Source organism: Kogia breviceps, chromosome 1, assembly GCF_026419965.1.
Source record: "Kogia breviceps isolate mKogBre1 chromosome 1, mKogBre1 haplotype 1, whole genome shotgun sequence".
NCBI lineage: Eukaryota > Metazoa > Chordata > Mammalia > Artiodactyla > Physeteridae > Kogia > Kogia breviceps.
The window spans coordinates 66,692,221-66,709,446 of record NC_081310.1 but is presented as its reverse complement, the minus strand read 5'-3'; the positions used below and the strand labels follow the sequence as shown (position 1 = coordinate 66,709,446).

The following is a 17,226-nucleotide window of genomic DNA, read 5'->3' as shown; positions in this document are numbered from 1 at the left end:
AAGTGATGGAATGCCACTTCTGAGATAGCTTATCAAAAACTGTGGCCATTGTTTTGGGTGTGCTATCTTTCTCTCTGTCTCTGTCTCAGATTACTCACTCTGGGCAAAGCAAGCTGCCATGTTGCGAGTAGCCATATGCAGAGGCCCACGGGGTAGGAAGAGAGACCCTGAGCCAGAAACACCCAGCTAAGCTGCTTCCAGATTCCTGATCCTAAGAAACTATGTGAGATAATATGTTCATTGCTTTATGTCACTAAATTCTGGGGTAATTTGTTACGCAGCAATAACTATTTCAAGGCGCTAGAGAAGTAGGAGTGAGGGGGTCTTTTAACCCGATTCCACTGTTCAAATGTCCTCAAACAGCTCTGTTGACTGGGGCCTCATTTGTAGCTGTTTCCGCTGCCGGGATACCTTATTTTCACATGGCCAACTTTCTTATTCAGTTCTCTCCAGAAAGGTTCTTCTGGCTGCCCAACCCAAAGTAGTGCCTCTGTTACTCATCCAGGTGCCTTCCTGCAGTGATTCTCTGCTTGCCACTTATCACTCTGATATGTTTGTTTGCTTGGTTTTTACTGCCTCCCCCGCTAGAATAGAAGCCCCATGAGAGCAGGGAGCTAGTCTCAAAACAGTGCTTGGTATAAATAAATGAGCCCAACCAGCTCTCATTTCCTGCCAGCACTTTCCTACAGCCATCCCTCCTGTTTGACCGAACTGAACTACTTGACATTTCTTTTCAGTCATTGTTTCACACATTGTTCTTTCTCCTAGAATGCTTTTTCCCTTCTTCAATTGACGAAAACCTACATCTCTTTTAAGAAAGTTCAGCCTCCTGAGTCAGGTGTCCCTCCTGCTTGCCCCCATATCATCCAGAGCTTTCCCCACCCTAATATTTACCATCCATAAGGTGTGATCAAATGTCTCAGTGTCTGTGCCCTGCCAGAGGCTGAATTCTAAAGGGCCTGGGCTGTGTCTCCTTCACCATTGCATCGCCAGAGACCCAGCAGAGTGCTGAGCCTGTGGCAGTACTCAGCAAGCGTTTGACAAGTGGAGAGATGAATCACAAGAGAGGGAAAAGCCCTGTGAGAGGGGGCTGGCATTGGCATGTACCCACACCGTGTCCTTGCTCCTAGGGCCTCGCTCCACCTAAGTGAAACTCACTGTGTGAAAAGATCCTTGAGAGAGCCAGGTGGATTGTGGGCATTGGAAATATCCCTGGGGGTGGGCAAAGGAGCGACGTTGGTGGCCAGGCACTCAAACCCCAAGGTGGGATGTTGCTGCTTCACCTATCCCCCAACTCTGGATTGGATGGGTTCTGTGGAGCTTCCAGTGGTCCTGGGACTTCAGTAGACAGACTGCACTACCGTCTTCCCTGCTCTCCTACCACATAATGGTTAGAAAGCTAAGTTGGGTGGGAGGGGTGATGGCATTGGTGATAGGAAGGAAGGTGTGAATTAGACAGAAACAAAGTGGGGGAGAAGAGGAGCCACTGCTGGCTTGGATGACTTAAGACTCTCCCACTTTGAAACTCCTAACAGCCCCATGGATGCACAACATTCCTCCCAACCCCAACATAAAAAGTCCTTTCTCAGAACAAAAGCCCTGTCACCGAAAGCACTTATTTAACAACAATAACAGCAAAACACACAAGGTACAAAAACATTTTTCTCAATTCAACAAATATTTATTTTCCTGAAAAAGCAGAGCTATATAAAGAAGTAGAAAAATGTGGATTTTTTTTTTCTTGTTTTTGATTGAAAAGCCTATTGGCACAACCAGGAGAACTACATTGCCCCAGTGAGCCAAAGCACAATGGGAAAGCATTTTCAAAATAGAAAAGAACTCTAATATATAAATATACCAAGGTAATTTTAAAACACGGTACAGCCTCAATGCTTGAGTACGGGATGGGTCTCATGCTCACAGGCAACTTGTGTGTGAGTCCCCAGTGGGCTGCCTGGGGACACAGTTTAATCTAGGGTGAGCCTCCATCGTCATGTTAATAAGCCATATGATATAGGGGCACATGTAAAGCTATCATAATAAAGATATACCTAACTAGCAAAAAACACTGTGAAAAGTCATTTAGAAAGCAAATGAGAGCCCAGACAGCCAGCTTTGGGTTAGGAAAGAACACTCAGTTTCCCCATCTGTAAAATGGACTTGGAGACCTTTACTGTTCCTTCAGATGCTAAAAGGTTGTGATTCTAAAGGGGTTACTCGGGAATCCAAGGGCAAACATGGTGGAGGAGATATAAAAATCCCATTAGGGTCCTTATGGGTACCTCTATTAGAAACAAAGGACCAGGCCAAATGAACTGCTATCCCAAAACTCCTCTAAGGAAAACCAGTGGGCCCAGCCCCAATCCTAGCAGGAGTGTGTAACCTGTGTGCCATGATTCCTTCACAGGTTTCAATCATGTGTGAAATTGATCTCTGCCACTGCTGTGATATATTTTTGTGACGCATGTCAGGCAGAACGTGGATTTGGGCAAGTTGGGTGAGACCGTACCAGGCCTATCGCCAAGTGGAGGCAAGGGGCTTTGCTGAACATGAGAGAACTTTGCGGGGATGGTGTCAGAGAGAGAGACTACTGCAGTGGTGTCAAGTGGAGTGAGTAGGAGATGACTGCAGATGCTTTCCTGGACTCTGTGTCGGCGTGGACTGCAACCGTGAGTGCAATAATTAATCTGACTCGTTTAGTGTTTTGAGTTCTTTCAGTCCCTTCAGAGGATACTGCCAACAACTGTAGTATTTGAAAAGGAGCCATTAACAGTGTAAAGAACACCTTGGTAAGAGGGCTCCACAGAGGACAGCCTTCCCCAGGTACCTGCCTTACTGGGCAGAGAATGAGGACCCTCGGGGCTCACACTCTGGTTTTCTTCCTGGCCCTGGAGCTCTTGTCAGCCTCAGCTGCCTCTCTACCTCTTCTCCAGTCTTGGTTCCCAACCCTCACGCAACCCACGCAGATGCACCGAGGGGGACCAGCCACGCCCTCTGTCTCCCCCCGACTCCCCCCAACCCCGCCCTATACCTACAGACACCTCTTTCGTGAAGACTATTCCCTGGCTTAATTATTTGCAGATCTTTCTCTTTTGAGTCTCTCAAGGTCCAAAGACTCTTCAGATAATTAAACCTGGAAGGACAAGAGGAAGAGACCCACCCCCTGGGCCTTTGAAATGGGCTGGGCAATTAGGTCATAACTGATCTTTATTGTTGCAGCTGAAGATTATTTACCTCATTCCCAGAGGAGTTTGTGTCACCCGCCTGCCCCCCCTCCATCCAGCTCTACGAAGCCGAAGCTGACCTGCCATGGGCCTGGAGCCCTGCCATCAGCCTCCAATGAGAAACCAGGGACAGTGGCTGGCCTGTTTACTCATTTTCTCTCCTTGGGGGCCTCAGCAGTTGTGTCCCCGCCCACCACCCCAGACTTTACTGCATTTCTCACTCTCCTTGTCTCTGCCACACCTCTTGTCTTTCTGGACCTGGGCCTCCTCCCCTGTTCAGCCCTCCTGGGGACCAAAGCCCAGGGTCAGAGAGAACTGTTCAAGCACATCCCTGCAGCAGCCTCTGAGCCCAAGTTCAGAGAGCTTTCCCAGGCATGCCCTAGAAAGGAAACCAGGGCGGGAGGAATGAGTTTCCCTAAAAATATATCTAGATTTCCCAGTGGAGGGACGAGTGGGAGGGTGGAAGACAGGACCATGGACAACACTGGACACTCAGCTCCTCTCTGAACCCGAGGTGAGCAGGCTACTACTGGAAAAAACCTCCCTGGAAAAGAACGGAAAGAGGAAAATTCTTCTACCCACAGATAAATCTCCAAGGGCTGTCCTGGGCCATGGAGATTAATTATATTATTATTTGTGATAATAATACACTCCACAGAGTACTCTAAAATATTTTAAACTGATTTCATTCTGCTCATCAGCATGACCTCATTTGTCTGGGGCTATGAGGCAGGCAAAGAGGAGCTCCATGTCCTAAAAGAGAGAACTGGAAACAAGAGCAGCTAAGTGACTTGCCCAAGTCAAAACCAAAACCCTAGTGCCCTGCCTCTCCACCTCAGATCATTTATGTGGTTTCCTTGTGACAATATGGGGGTCTCCTCTGGGAGGTTGTGACTTGCACTTTGCTGGGTTGAAATCCCCTGGTAAGATCACCTGGAGATGCAGAGCTTTACCTGACAGGGGATTCAAAGTCTCCTACTTCATTTTTTATAAACATTTATTTATTTAATTTATTTAGTTTTGGCTGCATTGGGTCTTCGTTGCTGCGCGCGGGCTTTCTCTAGTTGCAGCGAGCGGGGGCTACTCTTCGTTGGGGTGTGGGGGCTTCTCATTGCGGTGGTTCCTCTTGTTGCAGAGTTCGGGCTCTAGGTGCACGGGCTTCAGTAGTTGTGGCTCGCGGGCTCTAGGGAGCAGGCTCAGTAGTTGTGGCACATGGGCTTAGTTGTTCTGTGACATGTGAGATCTTCCCGGACCAGGGCTGGAACCCGTGTCGCCTGCATTGGCAGGTGGATTCTTAACCACTGCGCCACCATATCCTACTTCTTTTAAGTGGCAGGTCCTTCCTGGGCCCCCACCCCCATCCCATGTCATCTTGCTTTAGAGAGCGGTAACGCCTCAGAATGAAGGCCTGACCACTGCAGCCATTCATTACTGCACACCCATAGTGTGCCAGGGTCTGTCCAAGAGTTCACATGAATTATCCTACTTAATTCTCCCAGTAACTCTGGGTAACTCTGATGGGATCAGAGACATCAACCTTCCCTAGGTCACACAGCTAATAAGAGGCAATACTTAAGCCCAGGACCTCCTGGACTCTGGAGCACATGCATTTACCTGTGAAAGATGTACTGCAGAGGAGAGATGAGAAAGTGGAGGCCCACGGAGAGACAGGGATTTGCCAGATGTAGAGCCCAGGTATCCTGGCTTCCAGGACCAGAGCGGTCCCTTTGACCCATCTCAGGTCATTGCCAGCTTCCGCCTTCAGTCATAATTTTATCCCTCACTGCCTGCTATGTCAGATGATCTATGACCATCACCCATTTTCAGTTTATAAAGAAACTTCTTACATTAAAAACAAAACTCAAGCAAATAAACAATTCCTCAAATAATTAATGAGATCTCTGAGTTATCCTCCTATAAGTGTCCTCATAGATGCCTGATATGTTCAACTCATGTGGTCTCCCAACCCCATCCCCAATCCTTGTTGTGCTTGAACCAGGCCAAAGAAACACCAGAGCAGAAGTGGTCTTCAGCACCCATCTGGAGTTTTTGGTTTGGCTCTCATCCCTCAGAGCTCACTGTGGTATAGAAGAGACAACTCTTCTCCTAGCTCCAGCACTGAGTCCAGTAACCTACATCTCACTGGCCACTCCTGCCCCACTACTGCCTGGATGGGGGCCATTAAGTGCTCAGGCCTCCAATCTCCAGGGGCCTCTGTCCAGAGGGCAAATAAGCCACACCTGCTCAGTGACACCTGGATGGGGAGTGCAGTGGGGTCATAATAGCACTGAGTGAGCCTTCTGCAGACCCTGTCTGAAAAACCAGCTCTCAAAAAAAAAGTCCTGATCTGTAGAGATTTCTGATTTCTGCAGTTTTAAAACCCCTATGGCAGCTGATTGCAAGCTACCATTGGATTTAACACTCCTGAACATTGAACACTTGGCTCTCGTGATCCGGCATAGGCTGGCTCCGGCACACCATTGCCCCCTCCTATGATGCCCACCCTTGACTCCCAGATGTCCTTGACGCAGGGGCAGTTTTTACGTTTTGTCTCAGTCTCTGGCAGGTGTCTGACAAACAGTCTAGGAAAAGTGGGTCCCAGACTGTACATCTCCCCAAGCTCCCAGGTTCCAGCCACAGTGCAAAGAAGCAAACAGTATAAAGCCTTGATGTCTAAAAGTTTTTTTTCTTCCAAGGAGTTCAAAGCAGTTGCTGTGTCTGATCTTACCTTATCCTCCCAACACCCTGGGAAAGTAGAGACACAGCAGGAATGATTTTGGTATCCCTTCCCAAAAGTTGGAGACACTGAGGTCCAGAAGGCTTAGCTTGGTCAAGGCCACCAGCAGTTTGGAGCAGAGGCTAGAATGGGAAGCCCAGTTATGCCTCCCATTCTCAACCTCACAGCCCCTTCCCTGACTCTGCCTTCTCATGACCCCATAGCAGGAGGCGGATGGGGATGGAGAAGCATGATATCTCCCTGTGGTTTTCCCAGACAGAACAGAGGTCTCTACTTCCCAGATCTCCCAGTCTCAGACCACACACCCTTAGCTCCTCCAGGGGAGCTGGCCCGACAGGCTTCCCTTGGGGCTGTGCCAGCTCTGTCTCCGCTCATTAGCAGGTCTGTTTCCAGGTGGATCCACTGTGGGGTCATTAAAGCAATAAACAAGTTCCCGATGGTGGGCTGGACCTGGCATCCACTGATCCCTGCATTGTGCAGAGTTCCAGCGGGCCCACACAGCCCCCGAAACAATGCCTCACTTCCTCCCAGGAAGACGCAGACCTGAGCCAGTCTCCTGGGCTCGCCCACGTGCTCTGGCCAAGTCATTGTCTTCAAGTCGGACGGGTCCAGCCATTCCCATGACCAGGGTAATTGCATCCTCTTTTCTGTCCAAAAGCAGGAGGAAGACAAGGGGCTGGGGCCAAAGAACCATAGCTCCCCTAATGATGCTGTTGCTCAAACCCCCACAGTTTCTGGCCCTCACTGCCCACCTGGATTCCACGCTTTAGCCTCTTCCTGGAACAGGGGTGCAAAGAAGACTCTAGAAATAAATGCAGGGCAGGAGCCCTAACCAAGCCTCTCAGCCCTCTTGGCACCCTTTTAGTATGCTTAGCTAGCATTGTTTCCTTTGTCTCCAAATGGTTTGTATATATGTATCTCCCCGGGGGAGGGAGGGGTGAGTGGTGGCATGGTCCATGAATAATGTGAGCAACAAGGTCATCCAGCCTTGCAAAGAGTCATTCGCCTGGTGGGGAGGAACACTGGCCAGCTCAGGCTGTTCTTTCTCAAGGGATTCTAATGAGTCATCAGTGGGGTCCTAAGCCACAATCACTGCCAATCTGGATTTCTTTCTTTTAAACAGTTCTATTTGGGATTTCCTAGGTGGAATGATGTCTTAGGGGCAGGAGAGGACGTGGGACAGAAGGAGCTAGGACCCGAAAAGAGGATGAGACTCCGGTGGAGAAGAGACCAAGAAGCCTAGGCCAGAGACTTCATGTACAGGCCGGAGAGCCTGGGTCTGTGATCCACAGGAGAAGTGTGGAGGTCTGGAGGCGGAGGTGCCAGAGAGTCTATGTGCAGTCTCTCACCCTTGCCAAGACCCAGTGAGAGCTGGTGAGGCTGATGTGTTTAGTCGAGGGCCAACTCTGCATCAGCTGAACACAATTTGCTAAGACTGGTCAGCTTTGACCTCAAGTCCTTACCTGGGAAAACACAGACAGCTTATTCTGAAAGCCAGCTAGCTGGTCAGGGGTACAGGAGGCTCTGGATTGTGGAGGCTGGTGAGGAAAGGCCTGGCTGGGGGTGGCAGGTGGCAGGAGGACATGCTGGGAAAGAGACCTTTCCTAGAGAAAGGATTCCCTGCTGTGGGATGGCTTTGGGGTAAAGATGTTGGAAAAGGGGGATGCTGGAGATGGGAAGATAGAGACTGAAACCAACCTCAAACTCTACTCCTTCAATGTGGGATGTGGCCAACGTTGCCTTTTTTTCTTTTTAAATTAACTTTATTGAGGTGTAATTTACTTAAAGTAAAACACCATTTTTAGATGTATAGTTCGATGAGTTTTGACAAATTTTTAAACCTATGTAACCACTACCACAATCAAGATATAGAACATTTCCATCATCCCCAAAATGTTTCCTCCAACCACTGGCCCCAGGCAACCACTGATCTGTTTTCTGTCACCATAGACTAGCTTTGAAAATTCAAGATTTTCATATAAATGGAACCATGGAGCATGGACACTTGTGTCTGGCTTCCCCCAGTTGTTGCATGAACCTGTAGTTTTTCTTTTCATTGCTGAGTAGTATTCTATTGTGTGACTTCACCACAATTTCTTTCTTTATACTTGTTCATGGACACCTGGATTATTTCCACTTTGGGGCCGTTATGAATAAAACTTCCTTCAACATTAGTATAAAAGTCTTTGTGGGGCTTCCCTGGTGGTGCAGTGGTTAAGAATCTGCCTGCCAATGCAGGGGACACGGGTTTGAGCCCTGGTCCGGGAAGATCTCACATGCCGCAGAACAACTAAGCCCGTGTGCCACAACTACTGAGCCTGCACTCTAGAGCCCGCGAGCCACAACTACTGACTCTAGAGCCCGCGAGCCACAACTACTGAAGCCTGCGTGCCTAGAGTCCATGCTCTGCAACAAGAGAAGCCACGACAATGTGAAGGCCTCGTACCGCAACGAAGAGTAGTGCCCCCTTGCACAACTAGAGAAAGCCCATGCGCAGCAACAAACACCCAACACAGCCAAAAATAAATAAATAAATTTATATATTAAAAAAGTCTTTGTGGGTATATATTTTCATTTCTCTTCGGTATATATCTAGTAGGGGAATTTTGGGGTTGTATGCTAAGTGTATGCTAATTTTATAAGAAATCATCAAAATCTTTTCTAAAGTGGTGCATTTTATGCACCCATCAACAATATATGAATGTTCCAGTTGCTCTGCGTCCTTGCTCACACTTTGCATTGTCCATCTTTTTTCTTTTAGCCATTCCAATAGGAGTGTAATAAAATCTCATTGCAGTTTTTATTTGCATTTCCTTGATAACTAAAGATGTTGAATATACCTTATTGGCCATTCACAGATTTTCTTCAGTGAAGTTATTGTTCAAATATTTTGTCCATTTAAAAAAAACTGGGTTGTTTGCCTTATTATTGAAACATAAGAGTTCTTTATATATTCTGAACACAAGTCCTCTGTCAGATACATGTATTATAAATACTTTTCCCCAGGCTGTGGTCTGTGACTTCCTTTATTGTTTTTCCAAAGTGTCCTTTGAAGAGCAGACGTCTCCAATTTCAATGGAGTCAAATTTATTGTTTCTTTTTTGGTGTCCTTAGAAATCTTTAATAACTCCAAGGTAATAAAGATTTTCTCCTATGTTTTCTTTTAGAATTTTATTATTTTTGCTTTTATGTTTAGGTCTATGATCCATTTCTAGTTTATTTTTGTATGTGTTATCAGGTTGTGGTCAAGGTGTATTTTTTTCCATAAGACTATGCAGTTGTTCTAGCTTCATTTGTTGAAAAGATATCCTTTCCTCTTTAAATTACTGTGGCACCAAGGAGCCCGCATGCTGCAACTAAGGAGCCCACCTGCTGCAACTAAGACCTGGCACAACTAAATAATAAATAAATAAATAAATATTTGAAAAAATAGGCTTAGCATCATATTTTTTTTAAAAAGTCATGGGAAAATAAATAAATAAATTCATTAATTACTGTCCTTGTCTAAATCAATTGACAAAACATGTGTAGGTCTATTTATGGACTCTCTGGTCTGTTTCACTGCCCATCCTTACACCAACACCACACTGACTTCATTACTATAGCTTTAGAGTATGTGTTGAAATCAAGTCCTACTTTGCTCTTCTTTTTCAAGATAGTTTTGGATGTTCTAGGTCCTTTGAATTTCCATGTAAATTTTAGAATAAGCTTGTCAATTTCTGCAAAAATTACTGGGTGATTACCTTAGTCCCTGGGGCTGCTATAACAGAATACCACAGACTTATCCTAGGCTTAAACAACAGAAATTTATTTCTCAGTTCTGGAAGCTGGGCAGTCCAAGATCAAGGGACTAGCAGATTCAGTGTCTGGTGAGAGCCTGCTTCCTGGTTCATAGATGGCCATCTTTTTTTACTGTGTCCTGACATAGCAGAGGGGGCAAGGGTTCTCTCTGGAAACTTTTTATAAGGGCACTAATTCCTTTTGTGAGGGCTCTGCCCTCATGACCTAATCATCACCCAAAGGCCTCACACCTAATGCAATCATTGGAATTAGGATTTCAACATGTGAATTTGGAGAGGGGAGACACAAATTCAGTCCATAGCAGTGATTATGATTGGGGTTTCATTGAATCTATAGGTCAATTTTGGGAGCATTAACATTTTAACAATATTGAGTCTTCCCATCCATGAACACTGCATCTCTCTTTTTTTAAAAAAGGTAATTCTAAAAACATTTTATTTATTTATTTATTTTTGGCTGTGTTGGGTCTTCGTTGTTGCATGCAGGCTTTCTCTAGTTGCAGTGTGTGGGGGCCACTCTTCGCTGCGGTGCGTGGGCTTCTCATTGTGGTGGCCTCTCTTGTTGCAGAGCACAGGCTCTAGGTGTGAGGGCCTCAGTAGCTGTGGGATACAGACTCAGTAGTTGTGGCTTGCAGGCTCCAGAGGTCAGGCTCAGTAGTTGTGGCACACGGGCCTAGTTGCTCTGCGGCATGTGGGATCTTCCTGGACCAGGGCTCGAACCCATGTCCCCTGCACTGGCAGGTGGATTCCTAACCACTGTGCAACCAGGGAAGTCCCAACATTGCATATCTCTTCATTTAGATCTTTAATTTCTCTCAGCAATGTTTTGTAGTTTTCCATATAAATGTCTTACACAACTTCACTAAACTTATCTCTAAGTATTCTCTGAGTATTACCTGGCATTGGAAGGTGGATTCTTAACCACTGGAGCACCACGGAAGTCCCTCCATTCCTTCCTAAGATTATTTAGAGGGAATTGCTCACTGGCCAATAATGCAGAAGTGTTCCCCTTACACCCCAAGGTGGACTCTTTGTCCACAGCCACCCTCAAATATCCCAGAGCTTCTGGCATCTGCCCCAATGGTCTGAGCCTTCTCTGTGCACTTTTGTTTTCCAGACTGTCATTCTCATGAGTTTTCCTCTGCTTCTGAGGATATAACCAAGACAAAAGAGATGCCCCAATCCTGTGCACACTGGATGAATGGGTAAAAACTTTAAGATAAGGAAACTGTGGAGAAACCTCATAACATCCTAAGGATTCTTGGTGCAGAAGTCCCCGATGCCACTCTCCCACTCCCAAACCAGCTGGAGACACAGACCTGCCCTTCCCCAGGCTGATTTAGCTCGACCAGAGAGCCATCTAAAGTTGTGCTATCTCCCTCCCAACTGAATCAGTGCACAACCGGTTACCTCCCTGGACTCCTCGGAGACATCACCAAGCAGAAATCCTTTCTAGGGGTGACAGCACCCTTTGGGAAGCCTAGCATCACCTGAGAGCGCCGCCCCAACCCCTCTGCCTTTGGCAGGTTCGTAGGTGGACTCAGGAAGGGTCCTGAGGGGTGTCCTGGGAGGTAGCAGCCCAGGTGCGAGTAAGGAACTGTGCCCAGGGGGCAAGGAGAAGGCCTAAGAATGAAGGAGCTTCCAGAGACGCTGCTGCACAGGTCTGAGCTGGAAGGCTGAGCTAGAAACTGAATGATGAAACAGAAACGCATTCTTAGTGACAATCAAACTCCCAGATTAACTCAGCTTGCTTGCTTTCTTTTTAAATTCATCTCTGTAGCATCTGTTTCCCTCCAGGCACGTGAAACTTTTGCTTTCTCTCTTCTTGTTCACTCCACTTCCAGAGGCAAGAGGAGTGAGAAGCTACTGTAAGTGGCATCTTTTCATTTCATATTCCAATAGTTTGTTACAAGTATATAGAAATAGAACTGATTTTTGTATACTGACCTTGTATTCTGCAACCTCGATCAATTGACTTATTAGTTCTGGCAGTTTTTTGGTAAATTCATTAGTTTTCTACATACGTATCATTTTAGCTGTGAATAACATCAGTTTTATTTTTTCTTTTACACAGTGTATGCCCTGCATTCCTGGACTATCCCATTTGGTCCTATGTATTATCCTTTTGTATATTGCTGGGTTCTATTTGCAAAAATTTTTGTTTTTAAGTTATTTATTTAATTAATTTATTTTTGGCTGTGTTGGGTCTTTGTTTCTGCATGCAGGCTTTCCCTAGTTGTGGCGAGCGGGGGCCACTCTTCGTAGCAGTGTGCTGCCTTCTCATTGCGGTGGCTTCTCTTGTTGCAGAGCTTGGGCTCTAGGCACGCAGGTGTCAGTAGTTGTGGCACGTAGGCTCAGTAGTTGTGGCTCGTGGGCTCAGTAGTTGTGGCTCACGGGCTCTAGAGTGCAGGCTCAGTAGCTGTGGAGCATGGGCTTAGTTGCTCCGCAGCATGTGGCATCTTCCCGGACCAGGGCTCAAACCCATGTCCCCTACTTTGGCAGGCAGATTCTTAACCACTGAGCCACCAGGGAAGCCCTATTTGCAAAAATTTTGTTAAGGCTTTGTGTCTATGTTCAAGGGATATTACTCTGTAGTTTTCTTTCCTTGTAATATCTTTGGTTGTGGCATCAGTGTAACGCTGGACTCATAATATGAGCTGGGAAATGTTCCTTCTTCCTCTGCTTTCTGAAACAATTAATGTATTATTAGTATTATTTAATCCTCAAATCATTGATAGAGTTTTGCAAGTTTTTTCAAAAAATTATGAACTCAAGTCTTTAATAGATAGAAGGCTATTCAGATTTTCTATTTCTTCTTGGGCCAGTTTTTCTAATGTACATTTCAAGTAATTTGTTCATTTCATTTAAGTTGCCAAATTTATTCTAAAAAGTTGTTAATAATACTCCCTTCTTATCCTTTTAATGTCTACAGGATTTGAAGTGACGCTCCCTCCTTTTCATCCTGATGTTGGTAATTTGTGTCTTTCCTCTTTTTTTGTTGATCAGTCTAGCTAGAAGTTTATCGATTTTACTGATCTTTTCAAAGAACCAGCCTTTACTTTCATTGATTTTCTTCATTGTTGGTCTGTTTCCTATTTCACTGATTTCCACTCTTATCTTTATTATTTTCTTCCCAACACTGCTTTTTGAAGGTCATAGAAGGCATAGGTTCCCACTCCCATCTTCAATCATAAATCATGGAAGGTCTGAATGGAAAGGGGTCTTAGTCATAAACTTGTCCAATCCCTTCATTTCATAGGTGAACAGAAATCTGAGGGTGAAGGAATTTTCCTCAGGCTACTTAGTTTTATTCCAAGGCCAACTCATTTATTCATTTATTTATTCCTTCCTTCATTAATATATTCATATTCATTCATGTAAGACATATTTTTTGATCTTGTACTATGGGTCAGAGACTGCTCTGTTCTAAGAACAAAGTTGAATAAGTCACAGTCTCTGCCTTGAAAAATCTCCCAGCCTAATGATGGAGATAGTAAGTAATCAGACAATTACAATGCAGAGCCAAGTGCCATAACAGAGGTGTTTTCAGGGTGCCATGGATGGCTGGTGTGAAGATAAGGGTGGAGGTAGGTGTGGTCAGTAAAGACTTCAAATAAGACATTTTAAATGGATTCACCAGTGAAAATAACTCTTCTTCACTCCAGAAAGAGCTTTGCGAATCTACAAACTATTTGTTTTAAACAAGGCAAATAGAAAGCAATGCAAATCTCAATAAGCAATCATCAATTAATCAATTAGCTAATTTTGTGTCCAGCATCATGATATGAGGTTTGGGAGAATACAAATTATGCAGATGATTAAATCATGCTTTCCAGAGAATAAATATTCTCTCAGATTCCTGTTTACATATTGATTTTCTTTTTTGCAGATGGCTGATCCCATCCATAGAAGGTAAATATATGTTGAAGCTATGGAGTTATCTTACTGATACTGACACCTTATCTATGATCTCCCTACCTATTGCTGCATAAAAAATTACCCCCAAACTTTGCATCTCAAAATAATAAACACTGTTATCTCACACAGTTTCTGAGGTTCAGGAGTCCAGATGTGCTTAGCTGAGTGATTCTGGCTCAGATTCTCTTAGGAGGTCTCTTGGGAAGTTATCAGCCAGGGCTGTAGTCTCTGGAGACTTGACTGGGGCTGGAGTGTCTGCTTCCAAGCTCACTCACATGGCTGCGGGCAGGAGGCCTGAGTTCCTTAACACATGGGTCTTTCCACAAGGCTGCTTGACATGGCAGGTGACTTCTCTCAGAGTGAATGATCCAAATGCCAATCTGGCTTTTATGACCTGGTCTCCAAATCATATATTGTCACTTCTACCTTATTCTGTTCATCAGAAATGAGTCACTAAGTCCAGCTCACACTCAGTGGAAAGGGATTACAGCAGGGCAAGGGCATGCACACCTAGAGGTGGGCATCACTGGGAATCCATCTTGGAGACTTACTACCACAGATATCCTCACAGACTGACTACAATTTTAAGAATCTAGAAGCTTAGTGACATTGAGATTGAAATGGCCAATTCCCCTTTGCCTCATTTTCCACATAGAACTGCAAAAAAGGACCTAATTCTTAGAAATGAAATTATTTCATAGATCTAGTTACATCCTAAAATAAAAAGTAATAGGAGTTTAGGGCCAAGACGGAGGAACAGGAAGACCCTGAGCTCACCTCCTCCCACAGGCACACCAAAATTACACCTATTTACAGAGCAACTATTGATGAGAAAGACTGGAAGACTACCAGAAAACAGCTTCTGCAACTAAAGATATAAAGAAGGAACCACAACAAGATAAGTAAGGAGGGCAGAGACGTGGTATACTCAAGACCCATACCCACAGGTGGGCAACTCACAAACAGGAGGATAATCACAATTGCAGAGGTTCTCCCTGAGGAGTGAGTGACCAGAGCCCCATAGCAGGCTCCCCAGCCAGGGAGTCCTGCACCAGGAAGACGAGCCTCCAGAATGTATGGCACTGAAGGCCAATAGGACTCATTTCCGGGGAGAGCCAGGGGGCCGTGGGAAATAGAAACTCCACTCTTAAAGAGCACACACAAAATCTCACATGTTCTGAGACCCAGGGCAGAGCAGTAATTTGAAAGGAACCTGGGTCAGACCTACCTGCTGATCTTGGAGAGCCTCCCGGAGAGGCTGGAGGAAACTGGAGCTCAACCTGAAGACAAAGACACTGGCAGTAGCCATTCTGGGGAGTTTGTTCTACCATGAGGACCCTGGAGCTGGTAAGTGCCACTTTGGAGTCCTCCCTGTAGCCTGTTAGGGCTGGGACCCAAACCTGCCCACCAGCCCGTGGGACCCAGTACCGGGATGCCTTACGCCATGTAACTAGCTGGGTAGAGTCTCAGCCCCACCCACCAGCAAGCCTGCTGCCTTAAGACTCCCTGAGCCCATAGTGGCCCTGGAATCTGGGCCTGTGCAACAGAGGGCCCAGGACCCAGCACCACACACCAGTTCACTGGCACTAGCCCTGGGACCCCTAGGGTCCTGCAGCCAGGACACAGGTCTGCCCACCAGTGGGCCAGCACTAGCCCCAGGACCTGGTCTCACTCATCAATGGGCAGGCATCAGCCCTGGGATCCCATGGACCCTGGCTTCACCTGCCAACAGCAGAAAACAGCCCTAGGACTACCATAGCCTTGCAGCCTCCCAAACCAGGACACAGCCCACCCACAAGCAAGCTAGCACCAACTCCAGGACCCCCTGGGCCCCAGCCCCACTTACCAGCAGGCCAACACCCCAGACCCTGCAGCCAGCCATGTCAGGAACTGGCCCTTCCCACCAGCAGGTTGACACTAGATCTGGGACCCTCAGACTCACAACCACCCACTGCAGAACCCAGCTCTACCCACCAGTGGGCCAGCACTAGCCCCAAGATCCTTCAGGGCCCTGCAGCCAGCAGCCTTGTGACTCAGCCCTGACAACCAGCCAGACCAGGGGCCAGCCATGCCTACGAGACTGCCCAAAATAGTCAGCCTGCCACCAGAGGAGGACCTATGCAGCCCAAATATAGGGCACCCCTAGAACATATAGCTCTGATGACCACAAGGGAGAGCACTGCTGGAACATATAGGATCTTCAAAAGGCCATTTCTCCAAGGTTAGGAAATGTAACCAACCTAACAGTTACATAGAAAAAATAGAAAATTAGGCAAAATGAGGTGACAGGAATATCTTCCAAATGAAAGAACAAAGTAAAACCCCAGAAGAAGAACTAAGTGAAGTGGAAATAGGCAATCTACTCAATAGGGAGTTTGAGGTAATGACTGCAAAGATGTTCAAAGAACTTGGGAGAAGAATGGATGAACAGAGTGAGAAGTTAGAAGTTTTTAACTGAGTTAGAAAATATAAAAAAGAACCAAACAGAGAGGAAGAATACAATAACTGAAATTTAAAATACACTAGAAGGAATCAACAGCAGATTAAATGATACAGAGGAACAGATCAGCAAGCGGGAAGACACAGTAAGTGGAAATCACTGAAGCTGAACAGGAAAATGAAAAAAAGGAATAAAAAGAAATGAGGACAGTTTAAGAGACCTCTGGGACAATATCATGCACACTAATATTCACATTACAGAGGTCCCAGAAGGAGAAGAGAGAAAGAAAGGGACAGAGAGCATATCTGAAGACATAATAGCTGAAAACTTCCCTAATCTGGGAAATGACACATCCAGGTCCAGGAAGCACAGAGTGTCCCAAATAGGATCAGCCCAAAGAGGACCACACCAAGACACACTGTAATTAAAAATGAAAAAAGAAATTAAAGATAAAGAGAGAATATTAAAAGTGGCAAGAGAAAAGCAATAAGTTACATACAAGGGAGACTATGAGGTGACTTTTCAGCAGAAACTCTGCAGGTCAGAAGGGAGTGATAGGATATATTTAAAGTGATGAAAGGGAAAAACCTACAACTGAGAATGGTCTACCAGGGGCTTCCCTGGTGGCTCAGTGGTTGAGAGTCCACCTGCCGATGCAGGGGACACGGGTTTGTGCCCCGGTCCGGGAGGATCCCACATGCCATGGAGTGGCTGGGCCTGTGAGCCATGGCCACTTAGCCTGAGCATCCGAAGCCTGTGCTTCGCAGTGGGAGAGGCCACAACAGTGAGAGGCCCGCGTACTGAAAAAAAAAAAAAAAAAAAAAAGAATGGTCTACCAGGCAGGACTTTCATTCAGATGTGATGGAGAGATCAAAAGTTTTACAGACAAGCAAAAGCTAAAAGAGTTCAGCACCACCAAATCAGCTTCACAAGAAATGTTAAAGAGACCTCTCCGACCGAAAAAGAAAAGGCCATGAGAAACATGAAAATTACACATGGAACGATCTCATTGGTAAAGGCTAATATACAGTAAAGGTAGTATAAATCAGCCATGTATAAAGCTAGTAAGAAGGTAAAAAGACAAAAACAGTAAAATCAGCTATATCC

The 17,226-nt window shown here is 45.9% G+C and overlaps 1 protein-coding gene across 1 annotated transcript in view; it reads left to right on the top strand.

Moving 5' to 3' along the window:
- SNRPE (small nuclear ribonucleoprotein polypeptide E) overlaps positions 1–17,226 on the top strand; it is a 167,171-nt gene that overhangs the window by 148,742 nt on the left and 1,203 nt on the right. Inside the window, exons 10-11 of the transcript XR_010840593.1 lie at positions 2,408–2,669; positions 13,651–13,673. The gene's annotated coding sequence lies outside the window, so the exon portion shown is untranslated. The remainder of the gene's footprint in view (positions 1–2,407; positions 2,670–13,650; positions 13,674–17,226) is intronic.